The sequence below is a fragment of the Scyliorhinus torazame genome, chromosome 8 (assembly GCF_047496885.1).
Source record: "Scyliorhinus torazame isolate Kashiwa2021f chromosome 8, sScyTor2.1, whole genome shotgun sequence".
In the NCBI taxonomy this organism is placed as follows: Eukaryota; Metazoa; Chordata; class Chondrichthyes; order Carcharhiniformes; family Scyliorhinidae; genus Scyliorhinus; species Scyliorhinus torazame.
This window is the reverse complement of record NC_092714.1, coordinates 20,288,257-20,301,708: the sequence shown is the minus strand read 5'-3', so window position 1 is coordinate 20,301,708 and position 13,452 is coordinate 20,288,257.

The window sequence follows — 13,452 nt, the reverse complement described above, 5'->3', positions numbered from 1 at the left end:
AGCATGCTTGCCTTCATCGGACGGGGTATTGAGTACAAGAGTAGGCAAGTCATGTTACAGTTGTATAGGACTTTGGTTAGGCCACATTTGGAATACTGTGTGCAGTTCTGGTCATCACATTACCAGATGGATGTGGATGCTTTAGAGAGGGTGCAAAGGAGGTTCACCAGGATGTTGCCTGGTATGGAGGGTGCTAGCTATGAAGAAAGGTTGAGTAGATTAGGATTGCTTTCGTTGGAAAGACGGAGGTTGAGGGGGGACCTGATTGAGGTCTACAAAATTATGAGAGGTATGGACAGGGTGGATAGCAACAAGCTTTTTCCAAGAGTGGAGGTGTCAATTACAAGGGGTCACGATTTCAAGGTGAGAGGGGGAAAGTTTAAGGGAGATGTGCGTGGAAAGTTTTTTATGCAGAGGGTGTAGGTGCCTGGAACGCTTTGCCAGCGGAGGTGGCAGAGGCGGGCACGATAGCATCATTTAAGATGTATCTAGACAGATATATGAATGGGCGGGGAACAGAGGGAATTAGATCCTTGGAAAATAGAAGACAGGTTTAGATAAAGGATCTGGATCGGCGCAGGCTGGGAGGGCTGAAGGGCCTGTTCCTGTGCTGTAATTTTCTTTGTTCTTTTATGATGGCTCTTCGGAAGTACAAGTACTTAGTGCCACCACCCCAATCCACCTACCCTGCACATCTTTTAGATTGTGGGGGTGAGACCCATGCAGGCACGGGGAGAATATGCAAACTCCACACGGACAGTGACCCAGGGCCGGGATCGAATCCAGGTCCATGGTGCCATGAGGCAGCAGTGTGAAATACTACACCACCATGCCGTCCAGGCTGTGGTGACCTTGACGGACATCGGGGGGCAGGTTTCCTCCTCCTCCACGTGGACATAGGTGCCGCACCATCCCCTTGCTGAGGTGGAGCTTCCTGCAGCACATGTTGTCTGTCATCTGTTCGAAAGATCAGCGTGGCCGGCCTCCCCCTCTGAGTCTCTCCCTGGCCTGATGGATGGCCGAGTCCTCAGGATGTGGGGTGGGGCCCTGCACATGGGCCGCTGCCTCTACCTTCTGTCGACGCTGCTTCTGCCGCCTTCTCCGGCGTCTGGCCACCTGGCCTGCCAGCAGCACCGCAAGGGAAGCTTCCCTGGGGTCCAACATATCATCCGCCCTGTGTAATATCTGTAAGGGATTGGAGAGGTGACAGCCAGTGGTGTCTTGCTCCCCGGGAGCCTCCATTCTCCCATTGCTCCCCATTCCCCCGCCACCGCACATCCCCTGCCATCCATCACGCCTGGGCCATGCACCCCTGGCCGCAGCTGGTCACCAGACCCCAGACACCCACTCGGAATGTTACCTGGACCGGGCGCTGGTTCCCTCCCTGGTGCACACACCAACCCACTGGTCGCGGAAATCTCCCTGGAGTTGGGGCCCAGCCCCTGGGTGTTTGGATGTTGGCCGCTGTACCCATGGTGTTGCTTTCTGCAGTGTTCAGGCACAGTGTCCATGCACCACGGTCTGAATGGGGTGCCAGGCAATAACTCCCACATGCTACAAGGCCCGCCCACCCACGGGGATTCAATTGGGAGGTTATGAAGTGCTCACTTAACAATGATTGCCAATTCATTATTAGCAATAGCCTTCAGCCGTGCAGTCAGAGGCCCCCGAAGTCAGACAGTGAGTCGGACAGACAGATAAGGGTTGGGTTTGGCCCCGTTATGGGTACACACGGTCCAGGATGTGGCATGGTGGAGCCGCGGGTACTGAGACATCCGACACCCTCTCGGCCCAGGAGCCACGCTCCCACCGGTGGCAGCACTCCCCCCCCAACCGAGGCCCCCCCCCCCCATGAGGACTCACCCACCAGCCCCACTAGCACGGCGGCAGCAACCCCGGGCTCATTGCCTGGCAGCGGAGATGGCTACTCACCTCCTCGGATCCCCACAGCAGTCATTCCATTAGCTTCACGTTTTTAAGAAGGTTTTTAATCGGTGCCTGCTTGACTATTTGCTGGGGAGGCGGTTGGATCACCGGAGGCTGTTAGATAGGAGGTGTCGTGTTGTTCACCCTGGGGTAACACGGACTGCACACAATGCAGTTAAATGATCAAGTATACACCAAATGTGGGCGTTGGTTCAATATAAGATTTATTGAACTTCAGTAACGAAGCACACAGCTGCCTATGCGTTCACTCTCTACTACTCTACGTAAACTAACATTAACTATCTTAACCAGGCTAGTTCTGATCCACGTGTAGAAGGTGTTGAATGATTTGTACACCCTGACTGTCACTACAGCTGTCACCAGTGGAAAGAGGCAGAGTGCTGATGCCTCGTGTGTTTTATAGTTGGAAGCCCCCCTCTGGTGTTCTGTCTGGTGATTGGTCGTGCTCTGTTCTGTATGTTGATTGGCTCACCTGGGTGTCTGTCACTGCCTGCTTTTACCTCATGATGTGCATGGGTGCATATTATGACATCTCCCCTTTTTAAAAAAAAAAATTGTCGGCTGCTTAAAGCATATACGACCTATTTACAAAAGTAACTATATACAGCAATTGGTGAGTGGATGGATATGTACATGTAAGGTGTCTAGTGTGCAGAAACATAACAGTATATACAAAGGAACTATTTATAAGTCCAGTCTTTGAGGCTGTCAGCGGATTGGAGGCGGGGGTGATGGTGTCTTGACAGGTTGGCATGCAGCCAGGTTGGTGGCCTCATGGGGCGAGGTGTCCGGATAAGGCAGAACAACATCTGGGAACGTGAGATCCGGTGGTGGGCAGGCAAGTTTGCGTAGTGCCCTTCTGTTGCGCTTGACAATAGATCCATCAGCCATGCGAACCACGAACGACCTGGGAGCAGCCTGTCGAACAACAACAGCTGGAGCTGACCAGCCTCCACCAGGCAACTTGACGCGAGCAGAGTCCTTCGGAGAGAGCACGGGCAGATCAGTAGCATGAGCATCATACGTTAGCTTTTGCTGGCTTCTGAGTTGCTGCATCTTTTGCAGCACTGGAAGGTGGTCCAGGTCAGGTACATGAATGGCCGGAACAGTCGTCCGCAGGTTACGATTCATAAGGAGCTGTGCCGGAGACATACCGTTGGACAGAGGGGCTGCCCTGTACACCAGAAGAGCAAGATTAAAGTCCGAAGCTGAGTCCGCAGCCTTACAGAGCATCTGCTTCACGATGTGGACCCCTTTTTCGAATTCCCATTAGATTGCGGGATTGCGGGCTCGAGGTGATGTGTTGAAAGTGGTATTGCTTTGCGAAGTTGGACCATTCTTGACTATAGAAACAAGGACCGTTGTCGCTCATAACCGTGAGCGGGATTCCATGCCTGGCAAATGCCTCCTTGCAGGCCTTTATGACAGTCCTGGATGTTACGTCAGACAGTTTCACTACCTTGGGGTAACGGGAGAAGTAATCAATTATCAGGACGTAGTCACGCCCGTTGGCATGAAAAAGGTCAACGCCGACCTTAGACCATGGAGAGGTCACGATCTCGTGCTGCTAGAGCGTTTCTTTGGGCTGAGCAGGCTGGAAGCGCTGGCAGGTCGCGCAATTGAGGACCATGTTTGAGATCTCCTCATTGATGCCGGGCCAATAGACAGCCTGCCGGGCCCTGTGCCTGCACTTCTCAATACCGAGGTGACCCTCGTGTATCTGCGTGAGCACCAAGCTCTGGAGGCTGCGTGGAATCACGATGCGATCCAATTTCTGGAGGATCCCCTCAGCAACAGTTAGGTCATCCTTTACATTATAGTATTGGGGGCATTGCCCTTTCTGCCAGCCATTCGTGAGGTGATGTATGACCCGCTGCAGAAGAGGATCCTTGGCGGTCTCTTCTCGAATGATGACGAGCCGTTCGTCGGATGTCGGGAGGGTGCTGGCACACAGTTGCACCTGTGCCTCAATGTCGTGCATGAAATCTACCTGTTCACATGGCGAGGTGATGGCACGCGACAGGGCATCCGCGATGATTAGCTCCTTTCCAGGTGTATAAACCAGTTCAAAACCATACCTGCGGAGTCGAAGGAGAATGCGCTGGAGCCTGGGTGTCATGTCATTTAAGTCCTTGTGTATCATGTGCACTAGGGGTCTGTGGTCCGTCTCTGCTGTAAAGGTTGGGAGACCATACACATAATCGTGGAATTTCATGATGAAAGCGAGAAGACCCAGGCATTCTTTCTCTATTTGAACATAACGTTGCTCAGTGGGGGTAATGGCCTTTGACGCGTAGGCCACTGGAGAACCCAGGACGAGGTGTCGTCCTTCTGGAGGAGCACCGCCCCAATGCCGTCCTGGCTGGCGTCTGTGGAGATTTTAGTCTCCCTCGCTGGGTCAAACAAAGCTAAAACAGGAGCGGTGGTTAGCTTCGCTCTCAACTCAAGCCACTCTGCTTGATGTGCGGGCAGCCACTGGAAAGTGGTGGACTTCTTCACTAGGTGTCTGAGGGCCGTGGTGTGTGACGCGAGGTTGGGAATGAACTTCCCCAGGAAATTCACCATGCCCAGTGTGGTAAACCACTGTATTGCATTGTATTGTATTGTTACATGCCTGGGCTTGTCCCATTTGGCTCCGCCTGTGGCTCCAACCCTCGGGCTCATGTATAAAGGTGGCTAGTCTCTGCCTCTGATCAAGTTCGGGATCAGAGGCCAGGAGGCTTTCTGTTCAGTGTATTAAAGCCTCAGTTACGTTCACCACTTATCATGAGTTCATTGAAGGCATATCACCCAGGAAGCGGAGGATCACCTTCTTGTCCTCTGGGGTCTTCATTGTGTTGATGGCCTTGACTTTGTCCAAGTCTGGCTGCACGCCCTGCTGGGAGATCTGATCATCCAGAAACTTAATTGACGACATGCCAAAGGAGCATTTGGTTTTATTTATCTTCAGGCCGTTGGCATGTATGCGCCTAAAGGCTTGTTGCAGACGATTGTGTGCGGTTGTGGTGTCCTTATCTGAGGAAGGATTTCCTTGCTATGGAGGGAGTGCAGCGAAGGTTTACAAGGCTGATTCCTGGGATGGCGGGACTGTCATATGAGGAGAGACTAAGTCAGTTAGGATTATATTCATTTGAGTTTAGAAATGTTAAGGGATCTCATAGAAATTTATAAAATTCTAACAGGATTAAACAGGGTAGATTCAGAAAGAATGTTCCCAATGGTGAGGGAGTCCAGAACTTGGGGTCATAGTTGGAGGATATGAGGTCAATGTTTTAGGACTGAAATGAGGAGAAGTTTTGTCACCCAGAGAGTGGTGAATCTGTGGCGGGACAGGGGGGAGAAGGTTTAATTTGAACCCTACCAAGTCGGGCGATTGGGCGGTCCAAATCAATAGTAATCTACCCGCTGATAACCGCCTGGATTCATATCAATTACAATCGATAAGGGCATCCGTCTGAAATTGGTCGCAGACGGGAGGCTAGAGTGTGTCACCAGGACCCAGTCGTAATTTTAACTCCAATCTGAGGGAATAAGACAATGTTCTGCCAGGCCAAAATTACACAATGAGAGAATGGGAAACATAAGGGGCCTTTCAAGGCCAGTTTAAAAAGAAATATGTTCTGTTGTGTCTGCATCAGAAAGAATACAGGCACCAATTAATCGCACCCCACAGCTACTAATCTCACCCCACACCAACAAACTCATACCACACCCATTAATCTCACCCCCACCCATGAAACGCACCCCACACCCATTAATCCTACCCCAGAGATGGGAGCCAGTGACGTGGTGGTGATGCCACTGAACTCGTAATCCAAAGGTCCAGGCTAATGCTCAGGGGACTTTGGTTCAAATCCCACCACAGCAGTTGGTGTAATTTAAATTCAATTAATTAAATCTGGAATTGGAAGTTGCCTCGGTAATGGTGACCGTGAAACTGTCATTGATTGTTTGGGGGTCTTGAAAAATATTAAGTTAGACAAGTCTCCAGGGCCTGTTGGGATATACCCCAGAATACTGAGAGAGGCAAGGGGGGAAATTGCTGGGGCCTTGAGAGGAATCTTTGTATCCTCATTGCCTACAGGGGAGGTCCCAGAGGATTGGAGAATAACCAATTATGTTCCTTTGTTTAAGAAGGGTAGCTAGGCTAATCCAGGATATTACAGGCTGATGAGCCTTACGGCAGTGGTAGGGAAATTATTGGAGAGGATTCTTCGAGACAGGATTTACTCCCTCTTGGAAATAGATTGATAGAATTTACAGTGCAGAAGGAGGCCATTCGGTCCATCGACTCTGCGCCGGCTCCTGGAAAGAACGCCCCACCCAAGCCCACACCTCCCCTATCCCCATAACCCAGTAACCCCACCCAACACAACGGGCAATTTTGGACACTGAGGGCAATTTTAGCATGGCCAATCCACCTAACCTGCACATCTTTGGACTGTGGGAGGAAACCGGAGCACCCGGCGGAAACCCACGCAGGCACGGGGAGAACGTGCAGACTACGCACATACAGTGACCCAAGCCGGGAATCGAACTTGGGACCCTGGAGCTGTGAAGCAATTGTGCTAACAACTTTGCTAACGTACTGCCCATGATAAGTGGACATATTAGTGATAGACAACATGGTTTTGTGAAGTGGAGGTCGTGTCTCACTAACTTGATCGAGTTTTTCGAGGAAGTGACAAAGATGATTGATGAGGGTAGGGCAGTGGATGTTGTCTATATGGACTTCAGTAAGGCCTTTGACAAGGTCCCACATGGCAGACTGGTACAGAAGGTGAAGTCTCACGGGATCAGAGGTGATGGATACAGAACTCACCCACAACCATCTATCCCACCCTAACCCCCATCAATCTCACCCACACCCATCATTCTCACCCAACACTAATTAAACGTACCCGTCACCCAGAAAATGTACCCCTCACCCATCAGTCTCTCCCCACACCCATCACTCTCGCCCCACACCCATCAATCTCACCAACACCCATCAACCTCACCCACACCCCATCAATCTCACCCCACACAGATTAATCTCACTCAAGCTCCCTACTTCAATGAAATTATATTAAGCGTAAGTAGAAGAAACTCATCATATACACATTGTAACCTTACCCTAGATTTCAATGGAAACAGCTTCATTGTTTTGAGTGTAGCATGCTGAGTGGGCTATAATTAATAAAACTGTTCTGTGATTTGGAACGTAACTAACAAGCTTTCTTCCAAACAGTATTAAGAGTGATTAAAGCCCATTGGTGTATAATTATACATTTATTAAAATATAATAAAAGATTAAATTAGAAATGGACACCATCAGCATGGTATAACACGATTGGTGGCAGACAGTTTAATCAGAGGGGATGGTTCAAGGAGGGGGCTTTCTTTCAGCATGCCTGATACCAGCCTTCCTTTGATAGGCCCATAATTTATCCCAGAATCTTCTGCATTAGTCCTTTTATAAAATGGGTTACCCAGAGACAGTAGCGAAGTTTTGCCAGTGACATCTCAGGAGAAGGATGGCCTCTATGTTGCAGAGGCTGAATGCTCAGCCTCTGACACCGCCTCCCACTGCTGCCTGAATCTGACCCCAACACCAAACATTAAGACATCATTCCCCTGACTGTCATCGACCTTATATCTTCGAGAGATCTTCCCGCCATGGTTTTCACTCTCAGAGCTGCTGAAACTGCACTTCAACCTCTTCCCATCCAAGAAACACAAACTGTCCAGCCATGGTAGATCCATTGATTAAATCGGGTTCTTCTCTCCACCCCCCTGCAGCTCTTCAGGCTCCCTTCACTACTTTGACAGTTTCCTGACCCTAATTGATGTCCCCTTTTCACCACGGACATCCATCTCCTCTTTACATCCATTCTCCCCTAGTATATGCTCCGAGCTCCCCATTTCTTCTTTGAATGGTGGTCCAACCAGTCACCATCAACCACCACCTTCCTCCAGCTAGTCGCTTGGAAAAGGTTCACCTTTGACTCTATTCATTGCCTCTCAGTAAAAGAATCATAGGATGGTTACAGCTCAGAAGTATGCCATTCAGCCCATTTTGCCCATACTGGCTCTCTGAACGAGCAGCTTGCCCACTTTCAACCCCCCCCCCCCCCACACACATTTTCCCAGTAGCCCTGCACAATCTTCCTTTTCTGATAGTGATCCAATTCTCTTCCTGATTGAGCCTGGCTCTGTTACACTCTCAGGCAATGTGGCCCAGATCACCATGTGCTGCGTGAAAATGTCTTTCCTCGTATCGCCATTGCTTCTTTCGCCAACTACCTCAAACCTGTGCCCTCTGGTTCTCGATCCTCCCTGCACAGGGAACTGTTTCTCACTATCTACTCTGTCCAGACCCCTCATGATTTGGAACACTATTTCCAATTTCTTCTCCAGGAAGAACAGTCCCAACTTCGCCGATCTATCCACACAACTGAGGATTCTCATCCCTGGTGCCATTCTCGTGAATATTTTCTGCACTCTCTCCAATACCTTCACATTCTCCCTTGAGTACGGCGCCCTGAACTGGAAGCAATACCATATTTGAAGCTGAACTAATGTTTTGTATAGGTTTAGAAAATCAAATTTCCTTGATTTTCTACTCTATACCCCTGTTCTAAAGCCCAGGATGCCATATGCACAGTACTTTCACAGTAACTTCATTGCAGTGTTAATGTAAGCCTACTTGTGACAATAATAAAGATTATTATTCTTTATTGACCACTCTCTCAACTTGTCCGATCACCTTCAATGACATACGCACAGATACACACAAGTCCCTCTGCTCCAATACCCCTTTTAGAATGCTACCCTTTATTTAACATTGTCTCCGTTCTTGCTCACTTCAAGCAACTCTGCGTTAAAGTTCATCTGTCGCCTGTACACCCATTCTGTCAACTTGCCTATGTCCTTTTTGAGTTCTACACTATCCTCGTCACACTTTACGATGCTCCTCAGTTTTGTGTTATCCGCACTCTTTAAAACTGTGCCCTGTACACCAAGGTCTAGGTCAGGCATTTTCAAAGTCAGGGTCACGACCCACCCGTGGGTCGCGGGCGGGTGTCGGGAGGGTCGCAGAGCGGGCACGCATGCGCAGTGTGGGCGCGTTTTTTTTATGTGGCCGCGGCCTTTTTAAAGGCCGCTCACAGCCGGCATTGTTAAAATCCGGCTGCTGCGGTTGTTGCCCGCGAATTTGCGCAATCGGAGATGCAGAAGATTTTAAAAAAAATTCTATGTAATCTTCCTGCCTGAAGAGAGGCTGAGAGTAGGTCATGCCCCCGAACATTGACATCACATGCTTTGCGCGCGATTGCGATTCCTCCATTTTGTCAGCAGCAAACAAGGTAAGAGAAACTGGTGGGTTGCATGGGCCGCAAAGGTCGGCTGGCGTGAGTCGCAAAGGTCGGCCAGCACGGGCCGCAAAAGTCAGCCGGTGTGGGTCGCGAAGGTCGGCTAGCGTGGGTTGCGAAGGTCGGCCGGCGTGGGTCGCGAAGGGTGGCCGACGTGTATCGTGAAGGTCAGCCTGCGTGGGTCGCGAAGGTCGGCCGGCGTGGGTTGCGAAGGTCAGCTGGCCTGGGCCGTGAAGGTCGGCCGGCATGGGTCCCGAAGGTCGGCCAGCATGGGTCGCGAAGGGTGGCCGACGTGTATCGTGAAGGTCAGCCTGCGTGGGTCGCGAAGGTCGGCCGGCGTAGGTTGCGAAGGTCAGCTGGCCTGGGCCGTGAAGGTCGGCCGGCATGGGTCCCGAAGGTCGGCCAGCATGGGTCGCGAAGGTCGGTCGGCGTGGGTCGTGAAGGTCGGCCGGCATGGGACTCGAAGGTTTGCCGGTTGGTAAAAATGTGTCCCCGGAAACAAAGTTTGAAAACCCCCGGTCTAGGTCATTGATATACATCAGGAAGAGCAAGGGTCATGGGGAACTCCGCTGCAAACCTTCCTCCAGTCTGAAAAACAACTGCTCTCGATCTCCACTTCTGGGGATATCTGGAAATTCTGGGCATACCTGTAGTAAACCCACAGATAACCGCCACTGTTTCGCCAGTTGTTCGCACCCTGCTTCCCGTGAGGAGTCGATGACGTTTACTTCTGTATCTCTCGGTTATCTGTTCTGATGGTGCTGCCTGCCATACCAGTGCTTCCACTGCCTCTGCCGTCAGCCCCTTTGAGATAACTCCACTATTTCCTGTCGTTCCCTCCTCCCCTCCCCTTTCCTCTTTCGAAGCTCAGACATCTCAAACTTTTCCAGTTCTGAAGAAAGGTCGTCGACCTGAAGCGTTAACTCTGTTTTCACAAATCTACCGCTGAGTATTTCCAGTATTTTCTGTTTTCATGTCAGGTTGATTCCCTGCCTGGTGCTGTAACCTGCCTTTGAACCTGTTATCAATCCCACCAGTCATCGTACTGACTCTACTTAATCCATTCTCTCAATCTTCGGTCCGCCCCAAACTCTCTGTCGGAAAACAGAACATTCATGTGATTATTTATTGTTTTAACGTAGAATAACATTGGTCGCCTTTCCTTTCCACCCTTACATATCCTTAGGAAATAGTGATAGAACTGTAGCGAGCTCCCAACGTGAAGTGCCTCTCAATCACATCCTTGCTGTGAAAACCTCCCAAAATATAACATTAAAAACACAATGACTACGTCTCTCTCTGAGGCCATTATCTCTTAATTGACTACTTTAATAGATGCGCTGAAGTCGAACATTTCCATTAATGGTCGGGGACTGGTAATTGTTATGATTATTAGGCTGTTGTCACAACGTGCCTGCTTTTAACCTTGTGTGTTTTTCTCCTGCGCCCAATATTTCTCCACAACTTGTTAGCTGGTCGGTCTCCGAGGTGCAGTTGACATTCAGAAGGAGATCAATGATTCCAAGAAAGGACACAAAGAGGATGGATGCCTGGAAAACTGCTATGGGTTCCCAGTACGTCCTCATCTAACCTCAGTCAAGAGGCAGATGTAACCTTGGACAACTCAGCATCACTGTCTGGTGCCCTGCTGGGTTTGGAGAGGAAGAGTGGGTGGAGGACGAGGGAGAGACAGCCTCCACTCTACAAATCTTTCAGGTCTGTGCTATCTTTCCTGAAACCCTGTGTGGCTGGGAATATGTCCACCTCCATGTTCTTGAGCAGTAGCCCCAAGGGAAATGACGCATCAACTAGCAACCCATCAAGACGCTAGCAATAGACTCTCTCGCTGTCTCCCAGATGGATCTTTAATGGAATAGGTTGAATCTGCCTGCTGTGAGACACGACGCAAACAAAAAAATAACTAAACCAGGTTTTTGAAATACTGGCTACCGGTTTTGTCTTTTCACTTTTCTTCTCTCTGCTCCTAAAACTTCCTGAACTGACTGGAGGTGATGGCAGGGGGAATGGAAAGGGAACCATCCCAGCATCTTGCTTAATCCATCAGCTTTGGCTCAGTGAGTATTGTAGCCATTTTCATTTCATTTCATCTAAGATGGCCACCTGCAAAGGACCATGGGAATTATGGCCAATCCAGGACTCAGACAGATACAGAGCCTTTGTGTATCTGAAACACAGGTAGCCAGGCCTGATCGAAACCCCCGCTCATTTGCATTTGCATTTCAATGGCCCATTTTCCCAGAACAATAGGACTCCAATCAAGCAATTGGTACAGCCACAGACTGATCGGAGCCACTCCCCTTACTCAGAAAGCCCAACTGCCAAGGCCAATGACCGCTAAGGACCCGCCCAGCTACCAAGGCACACGGCCCTTTATTGGCCAAAATCGAAGACAGTGATCAGAGCCCTGTCGAACTATTGGGTCCAAGGTTAAGGACCGCCCCAAAGAGCGCTGTGGTGGTATGTATTAGGGGTAGTACGGTACCCAGTGATGCCGAGAGGCTATTGGTGGACAGACACCGGGTCCTGATTGGATCTGCCGCCTGCTGGCTCCATCCAGTAAGGCGGAGTATAAGAACCCGGGTTCTCCCAGCAGCCACATTCTGTAACCGAGCTGCTGGGGAACAAATCTGCGTAATAAAGCCATCGATTTACTTCATCTCTTCTCGCCTCGTGAGTGATTGATTGTGCTACAATTTATTCCGCACACTTTAAAGGACTATGGAGCTCCAGATCGCCCCGGATTGTCTGCGAATCAGCCCCCATGCAGCAAACTCAGCAGCCACGTTTAAACACTGGCTAGCGTGCTTTGAGGGATACCCCCGAACGGCCCCCAGCAAACCTACAGAAGACCAGAAAATGCAGGTCCTGCATTCCAGGATGAGTCCGGAGATCTACACGCTCATCGAAGACACGGAGGATTTCCCGACGGCGCTCACCATGCTGAGAGGGATCTACATTCGGCCCGTAAACCAGGTCTACGCACGCCACCAACTCGCGATGAGATGGCAAATCCCCGGAGAATCGCTGGACGAGTTCTACAGCGCGCTGCTAATATTGGGAAGGAGCTGCAACTGCCCACCAATGACGGCTAACGAACATACGGAACTCCTAATCAGGGATGCTTTCGTAGCAGGTATGACCTCATTCCAAATTCACCAGCGACTGCTGGAGAGAGACTCACTGGGGCTCACGGAGGCACGGGCCCTTGCGGCCTCCCTCGATGTGGCCTCGCAGAATGCCCGCGCTTATGCCCCCGACCGCGCGGCAGCCCCTTGGGCTCCGTGGACCCCCACCGCGACCGACTCCCCTGCATCCCCCATTCCCCCGCAAGCCTGCACGGCCAGAGCACCAGACCACATGGGGGGGCCCCGCTGCTATTTTTGTGGCCAGTCGAAACACCCCCGGCAGCGCTGCCCGGTCCACTCGGCCATCTGTAAAAGTTGCGGCAAGAAGGGACACTATTCAGCGGTGTGCCAGTCCCAGGGGGTCGTCGCAATCTCCGGGGGAGAACTGGGACCACAGACTCAACCCCCCCAACGATCCATTTGCGGCCAACGGGCGCCGCCAATTTCTGTCCCGGACTCCATGCGGGGGGGGATGGGCACGGCCATCTTGTGACCCTCCGGCCACGTGCGATTCATGGGCGTGGCCATTTTGTCCGCCCCCGACCGCGTGCGATCCGTGGACGCCGCCATCTTGGCTGACAGCCAACGACCTCAGCATGGACGGCTCCATGGGGCCTGAAGAAAATGCCCCGATGCAGCAACCGCGACTGGCTTCGGTGACCCTGGACCAGTCGCGGCCCCGGACGCTCCAAACGGCAATGACGACGGTGCTGGTTATCGGGTATGAAACGCCATGTCTGATCGACTCTGGGAGCACGGAAAGTTTTATCCATCCGGTTCCGGTAAGACGCTGTTTTCTTTCAATCCATCCGAGTACCCAAAAGATTTTTCTGGCAGCGGGATCCCATTCCGTAGAAATCAAAGTGTTCTGCATCGCGAACCTAATGGTGCAGGGGAGAGAGTTTAAGAATTACCGACTTTATGTCGTTCCCCCACCTCTGCGCTCCCACTCTCCTAGGGTTAGATTTTCAATGTAACCTTCAGAGTTTAACGTTCCAATTCAGCAG